This window comes from Triticum urartu, chromosome 7A, assembly GCF_056163025.1.
Source record: "Triticum urartu cultivar PI428250 chromosome 7A, HENAU_Tu73, whole genome shotgun sequence".
Taxonomy (NCBI): domain Eukaryota; kingdom Viridiplantae; phylum Streptophyta; class Magnoliopsida; order Poales; family Poaceae; genus Triticum; species Triticum urartu.
Genome location: NC_141879.1, coordinates 734,301,189 through 734,322,909, shown reverse-complemented (window position 1 = coordinate 734,322,909; position 21,721 = coordinate 734,301,189). Strand labels below are relative to the sequence as shown.

The 21,721-nt window shown below is 48.7% G+C and overlaps 1 long non-coding RNA gene across 2 annotated transcripts; it reads right to left on the bottom strand.

Annotated features, from left to right (window-relative positions):
* Window positions 1-2,496: 2,496 nt before the first annotated feature.
* On the bottom strand, window positions 2,497-4,613 carry LOC125523545 (uncharacterized). Of its 2 annotated transcripts, XR_015611439.1 has the most exons (3): window positions 3,065-4,586; window positions 2,851-2,975; window positions 2,497-2,767 (listed from the first exon to the last, which is right to left on the bottom strand). It is a non-coding gene; the product is annotated as an uncharacterized LOC125523545 (long non-coding RNA). The 2 variants fall into 2 exon arrangements; XR_007290286.2 differs by having other exon boundaries at window positions 2,497-2,975; window positions 3,065-4,613.
* Between the last annotated feature and the right edge of the window lie 17,108 nt (window positions 4,614-21,721).

The window sequence follows — 21,721 nt, the reverse complement described above, 5'->3', positions numbered from 1 at the left end:
TCCTGTTGAGGAAACATTTTTGTCTGATGCTATAGTGCATGATGGCATCGTTTACGCGGTCGACGCACAGATTGGCTACCTATATTGGTGGAATCTATCGTCGTGTAATTGTTCTATCTCATCTCATCTTTAACTTATGAATACGACTGCCTGTTCATTTGTTACAAATTTAGAATGCATAGCATGTCTATAACCACATCATTGCTATATGTTCCTCTCATTTCCTAGATTTTTATGACCACACATGTTATTGTTAGAGTTGATATGAGAACAATTGGCATCTAATGATTGTTAGAATACATATTATGAGCATAACATCATGATTGCTATATGTTACTCTCGTTTACAAGATTTTTATAACAACGCATGTTATTGCTTAGAGTTGATATGAGAACAGTAGTAATAAGTGCTATGGTAGAATATGAGTAGACGCTGTCATAGCTGTTTTCCTCTCATTGTTACATGATGTTTGAACCGTGACATATTGCTAGAATATGAAAGCCATTGGCTTATATTTTTTAACTTGGGGTATGATTATCACCACGACATTGCAATTCTCTGCCTATGATATGTGTCACTGTTATAATAATCTTAATTCCACACATACTTTGAACATGATTGTTTATTTTTGTCCTTTTGGTCTCCAATTTGAATTGTTGCAGCAGACGCAAATGCGCAGGCCTTCATGATTCCAGGACCTGGAATCATACCAGCCGATGGGTGGTGGTTTATCGCTCGTTCAGCTGACAGCGGTCATTTGATGCTCATTCGCACGTAACAAATTAACCAAACCATTACATCAAACCACATGCAGTACAATGCGTGGGGCATTCGTGACATTGATGGCTATGGCTGCTTCGTGTTCGAGAAAGATCCCATCTCCGTTGGGCCAGGCGTATTCAACTGCAGGCGGGTTTACAGCCTCGGCAACCAATCCTTGTTCCTTGGACTCAATTATCCGATCATCCAACCAATCATCGATCATATCATCACCGGCGATGATTACTGTGCTATGCAACTTCCATTCGCGAGGGGGGCTGTGTTTACACATCATACCATGGGTTTCATGAATCACCATATCAGAATAACTATTCTGATAAAACTTCCGCACTACACGCTCAACGCAGGCGCACTGCACTTTCTGTAGCAAAAGCACTGCAATACACACTAGTGAACTTCATGTCGTAAAAAACTGTACGCAGTATTTTTTCGATATTGTTTTTGCTCTAGTTTTTTTAACCGCTTATCGGAACGAGGCGTATGATATACTGTTGGAAAGCTATGGATTATATGCAAGTTCGCCATGTTGAACACTTTTCGAGATTCCTCACGGTTTAAGAGCAGTTTTGAAAATGGTGCGGCCCATGATGAGTGGCAGCGAGCGTTTTTTCACGTTTTTTTCTAAACCGTTCGTCAGAATGAAGCAAACGATACATCGTTGGATAGATATCGTCGAGGCGCATCTTTTACATATCTATTATTTTCTCTAATTCGTTACGGTTTAAGAGCAGTTTCAAATTTACTAAATTGCGGAATTCTGTTTTTTAAATTTTTCGAAATTTTCGGTACTGTTTTCGCTCCTGTTTTTGAACCATTTGTCCAAATGAAGCATATGATACACCGTTCGAAAGCTACGGACAAGGCGCAACTATCATATTTTGAAATGTTTTTGAGATTCCTTACGGTTTTTAGTTTATTTTGAAAATCGTGCGGCGGATGACGAGAGGCAGCAGCCGTTTTTCGTGAAATTTTTTCAAACCGCTTGTCGAAATGATCTAAATTATACGCCGTTGGATAGATATTGACGAGACGCAACTTTTTCATGTAGAACACTATCTCCGATTCCTTACGATTTGGCAACAATTTTGATTTTCAACGAAATGCGGACACTGTTTTTTCGCGACCCAAAATCATCGTGTGTACTGCATCAGACTAAAAACCGCACTTCATCATATCGACAAGTGCACTGCATGTTTTTTTGTGGGACGTAAATTTTCCCAAACGAGTTTTGGTTTTGTTGTGTTTTTTTCAACTTTTTTTATGAACTAGAGTGGACCGCAAAGATAAGGGCAAGTGAGCCGCGACATATATCAAGTGAACCACATTACCATCTTGTAGTTTCGCAGTTTTTTTTGCATTTTCATGTTGGGGGCAAGTGAACGTCATCACTCTCAAAAGTGAACCACATCCGAGGACCAAACGCATTGCAAACGTTAATGTAGTCGACTGAATTTTGAGACAGACGACGCACTTCATACAGAGGGGTAATGAGCTGCCACACAAAATGACCGATGGGGGGTAATGACCTACCACACAAAATGACAGATGGGGGTGTACTGCACACATATACACACCGCATTGCAAGCATATACAAAAGGAACTGCATGCGCATGATACTTGTGGATTGTTGTCTCGCCGGCATTAGGTTCAATTTCTCATCCCTGGGAATTTGGAAAACAAAAAGAACTGGACCAATCGGCAACAAAAAGAACGGCATTACACAGCTGAACGAACTTCTCAAATACAAACAAAGGACATCACAATACACACAAACGGCATCTATTTTACAATTTCTTACATTTTTTCTCACATATCCAAGAACAAAGTGAAACTTAAAAAAATCCAGGCGCACTGTAGCACCATGGCAACGGAACCCCATCAAGAAGTGGGGAGAACTGCAATTCAGAAGAAAAATATTCAGGATGGCGACCCTAGGCTCGATGTGGAGAACTGACTAGCAACTAGGGAGTAATCACCACCACTATTGCTACACAGAATAGCAACAAGAAAATATTCAGAAGAAAATTTGGGCAAGCTAGGCCATGAATGGGAAGAACATAAGAAATTGACCAGCGGAAGCAGCCATCGCGGTGGTTGTGCTAGGCTTGATGACCTCTTCCATGCCACTGATGTGCCGTCATGGTAGTCTTTGAACTGTGCAACAGGATCTCCAGTGCTTCTTCCATGCCACTTATCTGAAGAAACAACACCGACACTTCACACACCGCAACTGACCAAGAATAGAGACAGAGCACAAGGGAACAAGTGGCAAGCCATCACACACCTCTCATGCATCCAGCCCAATGCATCGCTCCACCAGCATGTAGGAACTGTAGGACACACGAACGCCATATTCACGAAGTTGGGACTGCACTAAAAAAAGAAGCACACTCTACTTGAACATAGCCAAAATAAAAAATAGAGAACTGCATAAAATCAGTTTTTGGGGAAGATGATGCACGAACTGCATTTATGTTCCTTTTAGTCTCATCCGGGCGTGCAGTGCACTAGCTTTCCTATTTTCTTTTGTTGGTCCTTTCTTGTTTCCGCAAAAATAACAAATCTGAAAAACAGACTGTAGTGCACTTTGAGTTATTTTGACTGTTGGCGGGCGACTCAGGAAAAATAAGCAAACTAAATAGTGAACTCCAGCGGCAAATGAACTACAGCATAGCGCCTCACCCACGGTGCTTAACTGCTTACGACGGCATGGTCAACGACCCACGGCGGAGCTAATGGAGCTGCTCACCGGCCATCAAGGTGCAGGCACAGAGAGAGAAGAGGGGATGTGAAGGTTGTGGTCATCAGGATGGGGGACCAACACAACGACTTGGGGGCTATAGCCATCATGGATCTCGCAGGGACTAGCTACTAGGAGAGGAGGAAGTGGCGCACCAGTAGGGGGAAACGTCGGCCGCCCCAAGATCCGGTGGGGCAATGGTTGTTTGCCGGCCATCGGCATCTCCATAGGAGCCGCTGGTCGGAGTTGGCCTAGGGATGGGTGGCGTAGCCGGGGGCCTGGGGATGGGGATGGGTCACAAAGTGGAGGATTTGGAGGCATGAACTTGACCGATGTTGCTCACGAGGGTGCCCGCACGCCGGGGCGGGGGTCGAGCTACACGCCGGGGTGAGGTGCACTGCACGCCACAGTTGCCCGCACTGCCTGCTGTACAGTTCAGAGGAGGGTAGAGGGGAGTCCGGTGGGGGGAGCCAGGGGTGCGGCGCCGGCAGTGGCGGCCCGGATCCACCCGCGGTGTACAGCGGAGGTGGTGGCGGCGAGGGTCGGGATCCGGGGGTGGTTGGTCCGCGCCGGAGGAGGGGGGCGCCCAGGCCTCGCCGGGGAGGAGGAAGAGGCCCGGCTGCTCTCCTCCCTCGGGCCTGGCTGGATCGAGCGTCGCCATGGAGAGATGAATCTGATGTTGTGGGGAGGGGAGGTAGCAGGGACGACACAGCGGCGGGAGCTGTTGGGGAGGAGGCCTGAGCCCTCTCCCGAGCGCGGGATCCGACGCTTCTCATCGGCGCGCGTCGTATCCAACGGCGGGGGCGCCGCTGTGGAGGACTGCGATGGGCGGATCCGGTGGCTGGCCTGCGTGGGGGAGGTGGGGCAGGAAGGGTAGGTGGTTCGAGGTGGTACGGCGGCGCAGGGGGGTGGAGGTGGCGCGGAGGTGCACGGGAGGGAGGTGGCGTGGCGGTGGGAGGTCGCCGGCCTGGGGACGCGACGGCGGGTTGGTGGATCGGGGGGCTGGGGCGTGGGAGGAAGAAGGTGGAGGGGATCGGAGGAGGAGTGGGTGGAAGTGGGGTGGGTTTCTTTTTTTGTGTGGGTTAGTCGGGGTGTTATCAGAATAAGGCGAAAGTGTTATTAGAATAAGGTCTTTAGGGTGTTATTAGAATAGACCCACCCTATATCTATATATATATATATATATATATATATATATATTAGTTAGGCTTCAAGTGCGTACTTGTTAGTTAAACCTATCTATAAATTGTGACACTAAATACGACTAGTAAGTAGTACAGTAGCAGTACTAGTATACGTCGGTCAAATTATTCATCATGTCCACACATTGAATTGACGTGACAACATGCTGCGCGTGAGGTGACACAAGAATCCCGGCGGCGTTTTCGGGTATTCTGGACTTCAGATTTGGAGTATCGCTTATCTGTCGAAATATTTCATCATTCACTTAAAACAGTCGATTGATCATACATTGAGTACCATATAACTGGAATTACCGATGCAAGTCGAAGAAGGATTGGCCCGTGCTGCCAGCTGGCGTCAAGTTCGATCCCACGGATCAGGAGCTGATTGAGCACCTTGAGGCCAAAGTGAGTGCTGACAGCGCGAGATTTCAGTCTCTCATCGATTTGTTCATATCGACCATCGACAGCGAGCACGACATATGTTACACCAAACCTGAGAAACTTCGAGGTAATACACCGATCGACCGTCTACTTGCACAAACATATTCCTTTGTTTATAGCTCTATTTTTCTTTTTAGACGTAGACCTGGTGAAGCAATTACAATTTGACAGTTAATAAAAAGTGAAACAAGTGACTGCAATATGCCAAAGATGTTATGAAAATGCCAACTAGGTACACTAAAACCTGTATTCCACAATACTGCAGGTATCACACTGAGTGGCCTAAGGAAGCATTTCTTCCAGTGCAATTGCAGGGCGTTCAAAAGTGGCGTGTGGACGCATCGCAAGATACAGTCGGAGTGCGGCATGCACGCGATGTGGCACAAGACCGGCAGTACCTTGCCGGTGATGGTCAACGGCCGGCAGACGGGCAGCAAAAAAGGTTCTGGTGCTGCACACCAACAAGAACTTCGACCAGCAGAGGACGAACTGGGTGATGCACCAGTACCACCTCGGGGACCTAGAGCAAGAGAAGGAGCGGGAGCTGGTCCTCTGCAAGATTTTCTACCAGATGAACACTAGGGCCAGGAGTAAAAAGATTATAAGTTAGTTTGGTATTGGTAGTTGTACTACCTTGTCATCCGCAAGTTGGTATTGTTGTTAACGCTCTTTTGGTATGGACTTGCATTTACTTCCAACCATCATGCCGAGGGTCGACGTGGATACAAAGCTGAATCATTTGTTTCAAAACGAATTTTCAGGCACCTGATTTTTATTTGATGGGTAGCATAAGCACCCGCCGTTCGAATTCCCAGTTCTCCAATTTTTTCGAAACAAGTGCATGCACTTATTATCATGATAAGAAAACAATATCCGTGCTGCATCCCAGTTACCAGCCTGTACTTGGAGAATTCTCTCGTTTATTAAGCATGTATATTGTTTTTTCAGGTCGAGCAAGTTTCAACTGGGCTGTAGATTGCCCAGGGTTGTTTTGTTTTTAATAGGCCCAGCCCATGACGACAACGGGGCACAAAGATCCAGCAGGTATCTACTGGCCTCTGGCCCGCCAGCGTTAGTTATATTTTGTCTTACAACATCCGCAGGCAGTTTTTTTATTGAATCAAACACATAGCCCAGTTCTATTTTCCTCATGAAACGCATGTCCTACATCCGTTTTCTAATCTCTACCTATAGTTTTACTAGTTCATATACACGTATCATTATATTGAAACCACATAAAATTCTGTTTTCATATTTACATCCTTATTTTTGTTGTTTTTTCCCACCCAGCGCTGATTTTTTTACCACTGGTTTTTCCTTAAACCAACTAAATTGTCCCACGTCTTATTTGCTTACAAAAACAAAATGATTTTTTGGCAAATCAATAAGTTCTTAAAAAATGTTTATCATTTCGGGATTACAACAGTTCGGACTCCACCGAAATATGCAAAATAAGGTTGGACTTTTTGACCATGGTCTTGGGCAGAAAATGGGCTGTAATAAATTACTTAAGAATTAGCAAATGAGCTGCAAATTATAAAAAATAACAAATGGGCTTTATGTTGTCTGCCACAGATTTGGAGGCTGACTTGTGGGCTTACTAAGTTCATGCGTACACAAGGTTTCTCAAAAAAGAAACTTAGTCAACAATCGACTCTACCAGCGTCAGACCGTTAGATGTCAATCTAACGGCAATCGTGCTTCTTCAGTCTCTGATCTTCCTGCCCCAGCCGCCCAAACCAGCACCGTCGGAACCGCCTGCCCCCGCCCCCCATGGCCGGCAGTGCTGCCGGGAAGGCCTCATGGCCCCATCATACTCGCATCCCTGGCCTGTCTATCCCTCTACTCACCCACACCTCCTGTTATTTTCCGGCGATGGCAGCCGAACCAGTCAACCCTCGTACTTTCCATCGCATGGGCAGCCACTGCCGTGTCTTCCCCGGCTCCATGTCGTTCCCTTCGTAGGCCTCGCCGTCATCCACCGCCCTGGTGCTCTCGACACGGCGTGGTCAACGATGTCCATCCAACGGCCGTAGTGCATCTTCAACCTCTGGTCTTCTTGCCCCAGCCGCCCAAAGCAGCGCCGGTCGTGCCGCATGCTCCTGCCTCCCATGGCCGGCTGTGCTGCCACGGAGGCCTCACTGTCCCCATACTACTCCCACCACTGGCCAGGCCATCCCTCCACTCACCCACTCCCCCTGTTATTCTGCGGCGACGGCAGCCTCACACCATAGCCGAACCAGTGAACCCTCTTACTCCTCTCCGTGTGGGCATCCACTGACGCGTCTTCCCCGGCTCTGTGTCGTCCCCTTCCTAGGCCTCGCCGTCGTCCACCGCCGTGGTGCTCTCGGCGCGGCGTGGTCAATGTGGTCAACGACCGACTTCCATCGGAAGAGTACTGTACGTGGAGAGGCTGACAGCTGCGTCCACGGTAGCCGCAAGGAAGTGCCTCCTTATTACACGCAAAATAATTATTCCTCCACCTGACAGCAGGGACCCACCGGACGGGCCACCAGTATTTCGCGGAAAAAACGTTTCCCCCCTGACTGCTACGACCCACCGGACGGGCCACCGTATTTTAGAAAAAAAACGTTTGCCCCTTACTGCTGGGACCCACTGGACAGACCACCGTATTTCGTGAAAAAAAACATCCCCCCCCCCCCGCTGTCAGCTCAGACCCACCGGAAGTGCCTCCTTATTACGCACAGAAAAATGAATACTCCCCCTGCTAGCTGGGACCCAACCTGGTGGGAGGCTGACTTGTGGGCCTACTAAGTTGACGAGGATGGAGGGCCCTGTCAACTTAGTCAATATGAACGATTCTAGCTCCAATGACCGTATGATGTCCATCCAACGGCCGTAGTGCTTCTTCAACCTCTGGTCTTCTTGCTCCAGCCGCCCAAAGCTGCGTCGGTCGTGCCGCGTGCTCCTGCCTCTCGTGGCCGGCTGTGATGCCGCGGTGGCCTCACCGCCCCCTACTACTCCCACCGCTGGCCCATGCTATCCCTCTACTCACCCACACCCCCTGTTATTCTGCGGTGACGGCAGCTTCGCGCCGCAGCCGAACCAATGAACCCTCGTACCCCTCTCCGCGTGGGCATCCACTGCCACGTCTCCCCGGCTCCGCGTCGTCCCCTTCCTAGGCCTTGCCGTCGTCCACCGCCTTGGTGCTCTCGGCGCGGTGTGGTCAATGTGGTCAACGACCGACTTCCGTCAGAAGAGTACTATACATGGAGAGGCTAACAGCTAGGTCCACGGCCACAGCCCGGTTTTTTTGTGATTTGCCAAGTAAGTCGCTTTGTCAGGCCTGTTGGGCTGCAAATCTTTCAAGACGAGGAGAGCTTCATTTGGCTGGCCGAGAAAATGGCCCATCAGTAATGAGAAATGGGCTGTACATTTGTTGGATTTTATATTGATATACATTTATTTTTAAAATTAGTTTGAATGTGAGTCGAAATTTCGGGATTAAAAACAGTTCGGACCGCACCGAATTATGCAAAATTTCGTTAATTTTTTAACCGTGGCCACAATATGGGCTGTAATGCTAACAAAAAGAATATGGGCTCCAAAAAAACCTTAAGAATTAGCAAATGCGCTGTAAATTATTAGAAATAATGGCAAATGGGCTGTATGCTGTTTTCCACAGATTTGAGGCCTTCCTAAAAAAAGGTTGACACACAAGCAGTGGCTGTTGGATGTCCATCGAATGGCCGTCGTGCTTCTTCAATCTCTGCTCTTCCTGCTCCAGCCACTCAAACAAGCGCCGGCGGGACTGCCTGCTCCCTCCTCCCTGCGGCCGGCTGTGCTGCCGCACAGGCCTCACCGCCCCATCGTACTCCCATCGCTGGCCTAGCCATCCCTCTACTCACCCACACACGCTGTTATTCTCCGGCGACGGCAGACGAACCAGTAAACCCTCATACAGTCGTACTCCCCTCTGCGTGGGAAACAACTGTCGAGCCTTCCCTGCCTCCGTGTCGTTCCCTTCCTAGGCCTCGCCATCGTCCACCGCCCTGGTGCTCTCGGCGCGGCCTGGTCAACCTGGTCAACGACCGACATGCATCTGAAGTGGACTGTACGTGGAGAGGCCGACAGCTGGGTCTACGGCCGCACGCAAGAAAATGCCTCCTTATTACGCGCAAAATAATGATTCCTCCTCCTGACATCGGGGACCCACCGAAAGGGCCTCTGTATTTTGCGAAAAAAATGTTACCGCCGCTGACAGCTCAGACCCACCAGCTATATATATCTTCACACGCAAGGAAGTGCCTCCTTATTACGCTCAAAAAAATGAATACCCCCCTGCTAGCTGGGACCCACCTTGGTGGGAGGCTGACTTTTGGGCTTACTAAGTTGACGGGGACGGAGGGCTTTGTCAACTTAGTCAATATGCACGATTCTAGCTCCAGTGACCATACGATGTCCATCCAACGACCGTAGTGCTTCTTCAACCTCTGATCTTCTTGCTCTAGCCGCCCAAACTAGCGCCGGTCATGCCTCGTGCTCCTGCCTCCCATGGCCGGCTGCGATGCGGCGGAGGCCTCACCGCCCCCTACTACTCCCACCGCTGGCCAGGCCATCGCTCTACTCACCCACACCCACTGTTATTCTGCGGCGACGGCAGCCTCACACCCCATGGAACCAGTGAACCCTCGTACTCCTCTACGCGTGGGCATCCACAGTCGCGTCTTCCCCGGCTCCGCGTCGTCCCCTTCCTAGGACTTTTCGTCGTCCACCTCCCTGGTGCTCTCGGCGTGGCGTGGTCAACGTGGTCAAGGAACGGCTTCCATCGGACGTGGACTGTACGTGGAGAGGCTGACAGCTGGGTCCACAGCCGCAACAAGGAAGTTCCTCCTTATTACGTGCAAAATAATTATTCCTCCACCTGACAGCGGGGACCCACCAGCTACATCTTCGCACGCAAGGAAGTGCCTGACAGTCGGGACCCACCTGGTCGAAGCGTACGTAGCGTTGTCATTCTGGTCGCGAACGTGTACGTACATATATACTGGTCGATGTAGAGGCGCGCACGTGTCGTAGTAGAGGCGCGCACGTAGCATGTACACGTACGTACAACGGCCAGGGTGCAAGAAAGAAAATACGGCCACGTATGTGTACATACAGGCGGGGTTCATGGGGAGGCAATGGAATGCGTCGTGTTCATGGGGAGGCAACGGAACGCGTGGGAGCCAACAGGCTGGGTCGGAACGGAATGTGTGGTCGTGTTCATCGGGAGGGCTTGGACGGAACAGGCGATGGAAACGAGGCCTGGCGTACCGCAAAACGGAGGAAAGGGCCTTGTGTTCGACCGGCCACGTTCGAAACGGGATCCTGTTCATCGGGAGGGGTCTGGCCTACCGCAAAACGGAGGAAACGGACCTCCTACGGTCGAAACGAGGGTCCTGTTGATCAGGAGGGGTGTGGCGTACCGCAAAACGGACGAAATGAACTTGTGTTGGAGCGCTACGGTCGAAACGGGGGTCCTGTTCATCGGTAGGGGTGTGGCGTACCGCAAAACGGGACTCCACGGGATACTGTTCATCTCCACCGTCGACCCCCTCCAGCCTCCACGAGCTACTATTCATCCACCGTCGACCTCCTCCAGCCTCCACCTGCGACTGTTCATCCATGGGCTCCAGTTCATCCAGCCTCCACCGCGCGCTACTCCACCGGCTACTGTTCAACCAGCCCTCTCCACGTGCTCCTGTTCAACCACCCCTTCACGGGCTACTGTTCATCCTGCCATCCACAGCTACTGTTCATCCTGCCCTCCACAGGGTGGTCTTGTTCATCCAGCCCTCCACGGGGTCCTATTCATCCAGCCCTAACCGGCTCGATCAATCGGGGTCCTGTTCATCCAGAGGCAACACCACGGCGTCCTGTTCATCCACCCCCACCGGGAACTGTTCATCCAACCCCCCCGCCCCCCCCCCCCCCCCCCCCCGCAACGCTCACTGTTCATCCAGAGGCAGCATCGATCGGCTTCAGTTAGCAGTAGTAGCGAAGGAATCACTCGATCGGGTTCAGTTAACAGCCATCGATCGATTGCTCGGGTTCAGTAACGCGTAGCCTGCAGTGCAATCGCTCGGGTTCAGTTAGAGCCCAACGCCTCGCTCGGGTTCAGTTAGAGCCAACGCCTTGCACACATGCGCGTACGTGTACGAGAGAAGCGCGCATCGCTCGGCCCCCGACCTCCCACCGTAACCGGGAACTCCCCGAAATCCCCCCCCCCTCGCTTCTACCATGGTTTTTTCCATCATGGACGGTCCAAAGAATGTCATGCATCTGCGTCTCCGGCCCGCCCAGGACAAAAAGCCCACTTTCTGTCATGATTTTTTTGTCATAGAAGTAGGAGCCCACCACATCTATGATGATACCGGGTTTTGTCACAATTATCGTCATAGAAGTGTCATATGTATGACATAAATTTTTTCCGTTCGGCCCAAAATGTCACGGATGTGTCTTTTTTTGTAGTGATGGGAACCACAAGATAGCCTTGGAGTGTGAAGAAGGTGACGCTGCTTACGCTGAATCTGTCTGCGCAACAGAGGAGTTGAAGTTCTATAAAGACAATGTTGACCCGACAGACATGACATCTTTGAAAAAGCCAACTACGGAACATGATCCGGCCTTGAAGTTTAAGTCGGCAGATGACACCAAGCTAGTTGATTTTGTTCCTGGCGATTCATCCAAGAAATTTAGTATCAATGCTAATCTGGATCTAAAAGAGGAAAGCACGCTCATCGAGTTCATCCGTGAGAATCGGGACATCTTTGCATGGAAACCTTCTGACATGCCAGGTGTACCGAGGGAACTCGCTGAGCACACTCTTAATATTGATCCAAAGTTTAAACTGGTCAAGCAATTTCTTCATCGTTTCAATGAAGAGAGGCGTAAGGCCATGGGTGAAGAAGTAGCCCAGTTCTTGGCGGCTGGGTTTATTGTTAAAGATTTTCATCCTGAGTGGTTAGCTAACCCGGTGTTGGTTCTTTAGAAGAACGGCACTTGGCGCATGTGTGTGGATTACACGGACTTAAACAAAGCTTGTCCGGCTGATCCTTTTGCTCTCCCTTGTATTGATCAAATTTTTGATGCTACAGCGGGTTGTGAGCGTTTATGCTTTTTGGATGCTTACTCTGGTTATCATCAGATCAAGATGGCAGTTAAGGACCAGGAGAAGACATCTTTCATCACTCCGTTTGGAGCCTTCTGCTATGTGTCTATGCCTTTTGGGCTCAAGAGCGCCCAGGCGACTTACCAGCTGTGTGTCCAGAATTGCCTTCATAGTCAAATCGAGCGTAATGTTCATGCTTATGTGGATGACATTGTGGTGAAATCCAGAAAGAAGGAAACCCTGATTCATGATTTGAGGGAGACATTTGATAATCTCCGGGTTTATAAGATCATGCTTAACCCGGCCAAGTGTGTCTTTGGAGTACCAGCCGATAAGCTTTTGGGTTTCCTGGTTTCTGAACGAGGTATTGACGCTAAACCGGAGAAGATAAAAGCCATCGCCTCTCTAGCTAAGCCGGCATGTATTAATGATGTTCAGCGGTTGGCGGGTCGTATTGCGGCCTTAAGCCGGTTCATAAGCCATCCCTCTTTACCACATCATGAAGAAGACATATCACTTTGTTTGGAGTGATGCTGCTAATCAAGCGTTTGAGGATTTGAAGAGATAGCTGGCTGAGCCGCCCGTTCACGCTCCTCCCATTCATAAAGAGCCTTTGCTATTATATGTGGCTGCTAATAGCCGAGTTGTTAGTGTTGCCATTGTGGTGGAAAGGAATGAAATAGGCATAGAATATCCGGTTCAATGGCCGGTTTACTATATCAGTGAGGTCCTTATCGAGTCGAAACAGAGGTATCCACATTGGTAGAAGCTTGTGTATGGGCTCTTTATGGCTAGCAGGAAGCTTAAGCAGTATTTTCTTGGTCATCCTATCACTGTGGTTAGTTCTGCCCCCTTAGGGGATATCATTCAAAACAGAGAAGCCACAGGTCGAGTAGCCAAGTGGGCCATTGAGCTTGGACCTCATGGTTTAAAGTATGTGCCATGTACAGCCATCAAGTCTCAAGCACTCGTGGACTTCATCAATGATTGGACAGAATTGCAGATGCCTGAGGAGAAGCCGGATAACACATATTGGACTATTCATTTTGATGCGTCCAGGCAATTGGAAGGTTCGGGGGCTGGAGTTGTGTTAACTTCCCCACGAGGTGATAACTTTTCTTATGTTCTTCGGTAATGTTCCCTTGTACTAACAATGCAGCTGAGTATGAGGCCTTGCTCCTTCAGATGGCTAAGGAGATGAACTTAAGCCGGGTGAGGTGTTTCAGCGACTCAGATCTGGTAGCTCAGCAAGTTTCTGGCACCTGGGATTCTAAGGATCCACTCATGGCGGCTTATCGACGAGAGGTTGATGCTATTGCAGGTCACTTTAATGGTTATCAGGTTAAACATATTGATCGCAGGAAAAATGAGGCAGCTGATGCTTTAAGCCGGTTAGGGTCTCAGCGTAAGCCGGTACCACCTAATACTTTCCTGGATATTCTGCATAACCCTTTTGTGAAATTGCCTAGAGAGGAGGATCTTGGTATTCCTGACCCAGAAGCACAACTAGTGGCGGCTCTTCATGCTATTCCTGATTGGACAGTTCCATATTTGGTTTATATGACCCAGTGCGACTTACCTAAGGATGAAACTTTGGCCAGGCAGATAACCCGGCGGTCTAAGTCAATGGCTATTGTCAATGGAGAGTTGCATCATCGCAGTGTTACAGGGGTGTTTCAACGTTGTGTTTGTCCTGAAGAAGGTCGTGAGATTCTGCGAGAGATTTATGAAGGAGAATCTGGTCATCACTCCGGCTCTAAGTCTCGTGTAGCCAAGGCTTTCCCTCACGGGTTTTATTGGCTGACGGCTCACGCCAACGCTGAGGATATGGCCAGCGAGTGTGATGGGTGTCAGAAGTTTTCACGCCGAGCTCACGTACCATCTCAAGAATTGCGAATGATTCCAATCACTTGGCCATTTGTAGTCTGGGGGCTTGATATGGTTGGACCTTTCAAGAGGTCTAAATATAAAAAAGATACACCTTCTGGTGGCAGTTGACAAGTTTACAAAGTGGGTTGAGGCAGAGCAAATTAGCAAATGTGATGCAGCGACATCGGTTCAATTCATCAAAAAGGTGATCTTCCGTTTTGGCTTTCCCCATAGTATTATAACTGATAATGGCACTAATCCATCCAAGGGTGCTATGGAAGAATTTTGTCAACATGAGCATATTCGGCTTGATGTATCATCAGTGGCTCACCCCCAGTCTAATGGTCAAGCTGAGAGAGCCAATCAAGAGATCCTAAGAGGCATTAAGCCCTGGCTTATGGTTCCTTTACAGAGGATGCCAGGTTGTTGGGTGGAGGAGTTACCTTCCGTGTTATGGAGTATCGATACTAACCACAACAAATCTACGGGTTACACTCCTTTCTTCATGGTTTACGGAGCAGAGGCAGTTCTCCCTAGTGATATCCGTCATGACTCGCCCGCATGGGGGCTTATGTTGAAGCTGACAATGAAAAAGCACGTCAGGATGCCCTTGACCCGTTAGATGAGGAGCGTGACCTTGCAGCGGCTCGTTCGGTGATTTACCAGCAGGATCTGTGCCGTTATCACAGTCGCCGGGTTAAAACTAGAACTTTTCAAGAAGGTGACTTGGTTCTCTGTCTCATCCAGGATCAACCTGATATGCATAAGCAATCCCCTCCTTGGGAAGGGCCCTTTGTGGTCAGCAAAAATCGGAACAATGGATCATACTACCTTATCGATGTTCGAGACCACAAGGACTCATGCACGTCGGAGGAAGAAACCCGCCGGCCATGGAATATTGCTCATCTTCGGCCTTGCTATACCTGAGCCACCGGCTCACCTGATGCACATATGTTTACAATGTATATATTATGAGTAATATAATAAAGCCGACATTCCTGAAAAATCAGGGCCTCTGTCGTTTTCATTTCTCAGAAATTGAGTCTTTATTTTATATGATCACTTAAAGGCTTGATGCCAAATAGTAAGGACCAAAGAGAGTCTGTTGCATAGCACAGCTCAAACATAGCTACCCAGCGAGCACAACTCATAAATATATCACTTGGGGGCTTCCTGCTCATCGAGCATAGCTATGACTACCCTTGTTGATCCGGCTTACATGCCCGGAATATAATGTTACTTGGGGGCTCTTTATCTAACGGACAAGAGTTTTTGTGATCCTTTTAGCAGGCTTAAAAGCCTAGCTTGGACGCCAGGTGTATTCACCTAAAACCCCGAGTTATCTTGCCTTTTTAAGTCTGCCACTCCGCCCAGGTAATCCTGGAACGACCCGACGTACTTCGACAAGTCAATCTTATACAGACCCTGAATTTGTCAAAAGTTAAAACGACGATTGGTTATGTGAGGTCAGGCTTATAAGGTTTGTATGAAGGTTTAACTTAGTGGCTGTGCAGCCCTTGAACGCACTTGATTTTTAGGCCTGGCCGCCTATGACAACATTGATTTTATCAATTTTTTATCTGAACATTTCTTGATACATGGTTAAAAATGAAGGAGGGTTGTGCCTTCTGAATTATACATGAAATTACCCGGTGTTTATTAACCCGACCTGGCTTCAAGAATATAAGTCACCAAGATATAATGATTTTATATGCTTGGAAGCGCTATGATCTAAGTTTGGGATATTATCCCTAGCAGCATATGGCGTATTAAGCTGGCGGTGCGTGTCAACTTGCACGGAGCTTTGTGTGCACGGCCCAACACTTTTGGGCCAGATTCCTCCTTGTCAAAGATAAGATTGAAGATTGCCACGACGAAGACACGATCACAGCGTTCCGCAGCAATTGCACGGATGAAGGAATTCTCAACGCCATAAACCATCGTCACATAACATGCTTCGCAGACATGGCAACCATAGTATACAAGTACTGCACAATGGAAAGCATCTGGAAAACTCAGGCAGCCGGCTGGGAACTGCCGGTTTCCCCCCAACCCCTCGTTCAGGTGAAAAGGACGCACCCTAGTGGCACGCCCGACCTAATAACAAAGAAATATAAGCCCATTACGGAATGTGGAACCGTTCTAGAGGGATGGCTCGATGGACCATGCAAGCTACACACAACACCGGATACTATATCAACTCACAGGCTTAGAGCATGTTGGATACTCCAGCAGGTGGCCAAGAGCGGTGAGGATATCCTCACCAAAAATAACCCAGAGCAATATACTCCGGAAGATGCTGACCCCAGAGTACTAATGGTCTTCGAGACCTTCGCTTCAAACAATAAGCGTAAAAGGGCACTCCGCGACCTTGCCTAAGTCTGCCAAATCGCAACAACAAACCCTTGGAACGACACGGCCATAACTTTCAATGCCAAGGACGAACCAAAATTCAGGACAATTCGGGCACCAGCCTCCTTGGTCCTCAGTCCAATCATGGATGGCTTCCGACCCACCAAGGTTCTCATGGACGGCGGCAGCGGACTAAATCTCATCTACGAGGATACACTCAGTAAAATGGAAATAGACAGGAGCCGCATCAAGCAAAGTAGCACGACCTTCCGGGGAATTATTCCCAGTTGGGAGGCGCGATGGGCGGGAAAAATCACACTCGACGTGGTCTTCGGCACACTGAAGAACTAACCTTCCAAGTGACCCCTTTCAACAGCGGATATCGCGCCCTATTAGGGTGGGACGCATTTACAAGATTCTAGGGTATACCTCACTATGGGTATATGAAGCTCAAGATGCCAGGGCCCAATGGCATAATCACTCTCGCTAGTGATCCGGACATAGCACTCCGCGCTGAAAACAAAACCGCATCGCTGGCCCTTGAGGCATTATCTGAAGCCCCCGCGGCCGAAGAATTAACCGCATTACGCTCCACGGTGGATAAGGATGACGTAATCTTGGACAAATGACCCAAATCCACCTCCTTCAAACCAGTAGAAGAAATAGTCAAATTCCAACTCCATCCAACGGACCCTAAGAAGACAACATCTATTGGGGCACAACTGGACCCAACGGTCGACACCGCGCTATGAGAATTTCTGTGCGAAAACTGGGATATATTTGCGTGGCACCCTTCTGATATGCCAGGAATCCCACGCAGATTGGCTGAACACAACCTCAATATATTGAAGGGATTTAAACCGGTCAAACAAACACTGCGGCATTTTTTTGAACCCAAACGTCAAGCGATGGGGGAGGAGCTAGACAAGCTAATCGAGGCCGGATTCATTAGAGAAATAAAATACCCGGACTGGCTAGCAAACTTGGTGATGGTGCCAAAGAAGGATAAATCCTAACGCCTGTGCGTCGATTTCAAAGACCTCAATAAGGCCTGCCCTAAGGATCCCTCCCCCCTCCCCTGCGTCGACTAGATTATCGATGCCACAAAGGAGACGATTCGTTATGCTTCCTCGACGCATATTCCGGATACCATCAAATCAAAATGAAGGAGTCCGATCAAGCCACAACAACATTCATTACCCCATACGGGCTATTCTGCTTCAACACCATGCCCTTCGGGCTCAAAAACGTAGGAGCCACCTACAAACGCATGATTCAAATATGCCTAGAGAAACAGACCGGCAAGATAATTGAAGCATATGTGGACGACGTCGTCATTAAAACTAGGCACGTCGACTCACTAATAGGCGATTTACGTCTGGCATTCGGCAACCTCCGTGCATGTGACATAAAGCTCAATTCGGAAAAGTGTGTTTTTGACGTTCCTGCTAGAAAGCTACTTGCCTTCATCATTTCCAATAGAGGAATTGAAGCAAATCGAGTCAAAATCCGAGCCTTGTCAAAATTAGCCACACCAACGGATCTTAAACAGGTCCAAAAACTCGCTGGGTGCGTGGCAGCGTTAAGCCGCTTTATCTCCAGATTGGGGGGAAAAGCATTGCCATTGTATCGCCTCCTCTGGCGCACCGATCAATTCGAGTGGACCGATACGGCAACAGTCAGACTGGAAGTAATAAAAACCCTTCTGGCGAGCAACCCAACCTGGCCGCACCAAACGTCGGCAAACCCATGTTATTATACATATCGGCAACACACCAGGTGGTGAGCGCCATGCTCGTCGTGGAACGAGAGCAGGACAGACACAAATTCGCACTTCAGAAGTCGGTATATTACGTATCCACCGTCCTCACACCATGCAAATCCCGGTACACTCATTATCAAAAGATAGCATATGCGGTCTTCATGGCATCCCGGAAGCTACGACACTACTTCCAAGAATGTTCTATCACGGTGGCTTCCGAAATACCACTCAATGATTTAATAAACAACCACGATGCTACGTTCCGGATAGCCAAATGAGCCATTGAGCTCCTTCCACTCGACATAACATACAAACTGCGCCGAGCTATCAAATCCCAAGTACTGGCAGACTTCGTCGCCGAATGGACAGAGGCCGAGCTCCCTAAAGAGTACGTCACATATTCCAACTGGGTTATGTACTTCGATGGTTCCAAAATGCTAGCAGGACTAGGAGCGGGCGTCGTTTTAACGTCCCCCACTGGAGACGTAGTCCAGTACGTACTCCAAATATTATACATAGACTCCAACAACGTAGCCGAATACGAGGCCTTATTACATGGTCTCCGAATGGCTGTCTCTATGGGCATACAACGCATGGAAGTGCACGGGGACTCAAACCTCGCAATATCTCAAATAAATGGAGATTTTGATGCCAAAGATCCGAAGATGGCGACTTACCGCAACGCTGTCCTAAAAATGTCGGCTCGATTCGAGGGGCTTGAGTTTCATCATGTGGCTCGAGAAAGCAATCAAGCGGCGGATGTCCTCACTCGCATTGGCGCCAAGCGCGACCCCGTCCCACTTAATATCTTTCTGGAAAGGCTCTTTCACTATTAGGAAAAGGGATATAGATGATATGGCCACTAATGGCGCACCAGACATGTGGTGCGCCACTACTATATAGTAATGGCGCACCATTAGTTGGTGCGCCATTAGTGTGGTAGATACTAATGGCGCACCAGACTCACGGTGCGCCATTAGTAACAAATTTTTTTCCAAAAATACTAATGGCGCACCGGGGCACAGTGCGCCATTACTAGTTTAACTAGTAATGGCGCACCTGCCACACAGTGCGCCACTAATATTCTTTTTTGCAAAACTACTAATGGCCCACCTCAAGCTGGTGCGCCATTCGTAACTAGGGTTACTAATGGCGCATTTGTGGGTGGTGCGCCATTACTAACCTGGGACCAGCTAGATATTTTGGACAGCCACACCTACACACTCACTTTCCCCGCTTCATTCTCTCCACCTCCTCCTCCAAGCTTGTGTCGGCTGCCTCCTCCTCCTCACCTTTTTTTGATAGGTAAGTAAGGGGAAAGCTATCTTTATGTTGTAGATCTACTTTTTTTCTCCCTCCACAACGTGCACATGCACTTTTTATGGCCTTGCTAGATCTATGTATGTTTGTGGTGTTGCATATGTTTGTGTTTGTAGGTACCGGTATTTGAAATGCGATAGTTGACAATATTTTGCCGGAATATTGATTCATTTCTGTTTCGGCGAGAATTTTGTCACTATGCATTCTTTTTGGTCCTGTTTTTAGGGAAAGTCATGCCAAAATTTTTCTTTGTTCTAAAATATCGTTTTGCTCTACCTCGCAGGCGACCATGGCCCGCACGATGACCGAAGGCATCGAGAATAGGTTTTTGAGCTCCGCGAAGGCCAAGATGCTTCAAAAGAATAAGACGGAGATAAGATGTCCGTGTCAAAGATGCAAGCTGAAGAGCCTTGTTGCGGACCCGGATTCTGGGTAGGTGCGGGACCACCTGCTCTTGCGTGGTTTCATGGATGGCTATCGGTGGCAAGGTGATGAAGATGACTATGAAGTCGTCCATGGGTGCTAGGAAAGAAATGAGGAAGAATCTCCAGGACATGATCACGACGGTGATGCTGTACACAGTCATCATGTAGAAGATGCCGGACATGATGATGAGGAAGATCAAGACGAAGGGAACGATCATGAAGATGAAGATGCCGGCGCAGACAATGATGGAGGCTGGGTGCAGGACCCTCATATTCAAGAGCTGCTTCTCAAGCAGACGGATAACGCAAGAGCTGCCGCCCGAGAGAAAACCAAGCTAGATCAACTGGAGATAGATGCGGTTACTCCATTGTATAAGGATGCAGGCCCGAGGATACCCGCCTGAAAGTAACGCTCATGGCTCTGGAGATGAAGGTAAAACACAAAATGACCGACGCATGCTTCGACGAGAACATGTCATTCTGGCACGAACGTCTTCCCAAGGGGAACAAGTGCCCGACCAGTTTCGAGGAGGCGAAGAAAATCATGTGTCCTCTGGATTTACCGCATGTGAAATACCATGTGTGCATGAACAATTGCATCATTTATCGGGACGAGCACGCGGAGTCTACCATATGTCCGGTGTGCGGCATCACTCGATACAAGAAGAGGAAAAAGCTCCTCGAAAAGTGGTGTGGTACTTTCCGATCACTCCTCGAGGGTCGACTCGCCGACTTTGAAAGAGCAAACCTAGTCGCTCTACAACACATAGACGTGGTCGATCCTTGGGTGGTAGAGCACAAAACCTTTATTGACAAGACGTACAATGACGAAGGCCAACAGAGGACGGACGGAGATATAATCAAAGAGCACAACTCATGTTTCACGCGTTGGTTCAAGCAGAAGCTTCTGTCATACCCTTTACATGAGGATTCTTCCGCGGAAGAACAACTCATATGCGCCTTGTCACAGGGCGCCGAGCACAACCTGATGACCTATGAGGCGTACGATATCAATGGCTACACATTCTACACTGAGGACAAGGACATGAAGAACGATGGTTATCAGAACTCTGGAGTGACGATGGAATCCTATACCGGTAACGACAAGGACAGATACTACGGAAGGATCGAGGAGATCTGGGAGCTGAGCTACGCTGGAGAGAAGGTCCCGATGTTCCATATCAGATGGGCCAAGAGCGTCCTAAAAGAAGACCGGTATTTCACCACCATGGTTATACCCGAAGTCAAATCCAAGACCGCCGGCGCAAACGTCACCGCGAAAGATGAGCCATGGGTACTGGCTTCCCAAGTGGACCAATGCTTCTTCATTACCGACCCGTCGAAGCCCAATCGTGTTGTCGTGAGGAGAGGCAAAAGGAAGATCATCGGAATGGATGGAGTCGCCAATGAGCAAGACTTCGACAAGTACGGCGACCCGAAGATGGAACATGACAACGACGAGGAAGTAGCAGCATACACCACAAGAAGAAGCAGGACCACTCTACCTAAAGGACGTCCGTTCCACAGAAGAACTCCATTTGCGAAAAAGAAGGGCAAGAAGGGCTAGCTAAGATCGATTGTATTTAAATCGTAGTCTTCATTTCTCGATTGTATTTCATGCGCACTTTTTGATACCATGAGTATTTTTAAATTTCATGGACACTTTTTGAATTCATGAATATTTTTTCAAATTTGATGATATTTTTTCATATTCAATATGAAAAAATATTGAAT